The following is a 2,937-nucleotide window of genomic DNA, read 5'->3' as shown; positions in this document are numbered from 1 at the left end:
ACTCTTTCAAAATAGGTTTTGTACATTATTTTGGAAGCTTCTAATGTTACAAGAACCGGAAACAGGACTATTGTTCAGAACTCCCCAAGCCTAAGTACGGGGAATATGGAAAGGAGGGGCTAAGTTAGTACACTTCTCAGGATTTTGTTTATCAGAGGTACCTCGACGAATAACGAGCAATGTCAACCCAAGTTTGAAGAGGGGCTTATTCTCGAGAGAAAATGATATTCGGCGTCATACAAATATCGAGACCTACACATCCAACATGACACCCAAGAAATGGTGTGACAAATCAAATTAATGGAGGAAGATTCAGATCTTATACCCTTAAATTGTGAGGGGAATGGTTGAAGAGGAATCATATTATATTCCCCTGAGTTGCAGTGGGAGAGTTTGAAGATGGTGCCAGCCAGAAGTATGATGAACTGGACCTTGAAGTTATATTGGGGTAAGCCAGTTGAAAAAATGGGATTGTTTCTACGAGTTCTCTATCGAAAAGTATCAGCTGAACGAGAAGACCCATGTCAGTGAAGTGATAGCCTTAACAGACAACGAGTAATGTCAGCCCAAACATGTAAAAAGGGATCATTCTCATAACATTCTGCATTCATACAAATGTCATTCATAATACATTTAGTTAGGAGCATTTGATTTATATTAATCATGACATCCTAATCATTTGACATAAGCATACCCTAGGAAATCAATTCTACAGACAGATTCCCCAGTGGACAATTTAGCAAAATTAAAAACTACAAATCTGATCTTCGCTGAGAGGAGCGGAGCAGATCAAATTTTGGTAGATTTTATCTTCGCTGAGCAGGAGCGGAGCAGATCAAATTTTAGCAAATCTCATCCCGCTGGTAGGAGTGGAACAGATTAAATTTCGGTAGATCCTATCTTCCTAAGCAGTAGTGGAGCAAATCGAAGACGATGAGCCTTAATCCCCTAAGCAGTAGAGTAATAGGCGAGAAAATGACAGATCTTTATCTCCCTAAGCAATAGTTGAGCAGATCAAAGATGGTGAGTCTTAACCCCTAGGCAATAGGGTAACTGACTGAAAATACAGATCCTATTTCCCTCAGCAATAGTGGAGCGGATCGAAAATGGTAAGCTTTATCTCCCTGAGCAGCAGTGGAGCAAGCTGAAGATTACAGATCTTATCTCCCTAAGCAGCAGTGGAGCAGATCGAAGATGATGAGCAGGCTTTAACTCCCTAAGCAGTAGGGTAAAAAGCTGGAGGATTACAAGATCTTGTCTCCCTAGCGATAGTGGAGCAGATCGAAGATGGCAAACCTTATCTCTCGAAGTTGCGAGAGCGGGTTGAAGTTACAAGTCTTATCTCCCTAGCGGAGAGTGGAGCAGATCGAAAATACCAAAACTTGTTTCTCCGAAGTTGCGAGAGCAAGTTGAAGATACAAACCTTGTGTCCTTAAGCAAGAGTGGAACAAGTTGAAGTGACTTGTTATTATCTTTTTCATGTGTCAAGAGAGTAGATTGAAGATACAAATCTCTTCTCTCAAACTTATTGGAGTAGATCGAAAATGTTAATTCCTATACCCTCAAGATGCGTGGGATGGAATATGGCTACTTGAGCAAGATGAACAACAAGGAGTTAGGAATCAGCAAGACCGGGCAAAATTGGCTCCTTAATGTCTTTGCTTCGTTCTTGTTACACAAACAACGAGCAAAGAGAGGCAGTTGTGGGTACCAAATTTTGCCCGGGCCCATTTACCTTTAAAGCCCAAATTTTTAAACCAAAATAAACCCCAAAGATCAAAAATAGAACCAAAATTAAATTAAAACAAAATGAAAACAGATCCAATTTTGAAGCCCAAATACTTAACCCTAACCCACAAACCCCAAAACGTCTTCACCAAGACCCTAGCCTCCAAGCGCCACCATGCTTCTATTACCCACGTTCTCCACCACCAAGCACGACCCACGTCCGTTATACTGCGACTTGAGCAAAGAGATAAGAAGAAACTGTTTGTATTTTGGCTATAAAGCCTTCATTTTTTGTGTGGTGAGGAACTTTTTGGATATACAAAAGAAACACAAAATCGGTGAGAATAACTAGAAGATTTTTTTTTTTGAAGGTGAGTTTTGCTGTAATTTATTTCGCTTTTTTCCTTGAAAATAGAAGATAAAAACAATATCAACACATACAAAGAGATATAGCAACGATTTTTGTTGAAGGTGATTAAAAGCCTCATTTTTCTTTTGATTTTATTTGCCCTTTTCTTCGATTTTTTTCCCTATTGTACATAAATAATAAGAGAAAGGAGGAGAAGCTTACTGAGTCACTGTTGGAGGCTTTCTTTGGACGCGAGCGGAGGGCCGGGTGCTAGTATTTGGCGAGGAAGCAAGGGAGAATGAGAGATTGAGAGCATGAGGTTTTTTAAGAAAAAACCAAAAAAAAAACAAATGGGTTTCAAGATAGTTTTTTTTAGAGTAGTAAACGTTAAGCAGTAGCATTGGGAAGGGAAAAGTCAGTGGCTAGCTTGGTCCACGCGCATTTGCTTTTTAAATGGGGAATTTGCACTTTTTAAATGGTCAACGTCTTATTCCCAAATAGTTTTTAATAAAGGCAATTTTCTATACTTAATCGTTTTAAAAAACGTGCCCTACTGTACTGGGTTTCGTTTTTTATTCGATTTAAGTATTCGAATATCCTTCTTAATCAATTTATTCTTTAAATTTTCTCCTAAAAAATGGTAATTTTCGATATTTGGAAGCTCGGAAAATTGTACCCTACCGTATTGGGTCTCAGTTTTTGTTCGATTCAAATATTCGAATATCCTTCTTATTAAATTTCTACAAGTTTTGAAAAGTGGAGGCAGTGTTCTGTAAAATTCGAAAAATTATGCCCCACCATACTGGGTTGTGGCTTTACGTTTGATTTAAATATCCGAATACCCCTTTTTAAAAAAAATA

This window comes from Gossypium arboreum, chromosome 3, assembly GCF_025698485.1.
Source record: "Gossypium arboreum isolate Shixiya-1 chromosome 3, ASM2569848v2, whole genome shotgun sequence".
NCBI classification, from domain to species: Eukaryota; Viridiplantae; Streptophyta; class Magnoliopsida; order Malvales; family Malvaceae; genus Gossypium; species Gossypium arboreum.
Note: the sequence above shows the minus strand (reverse complement) of the source record.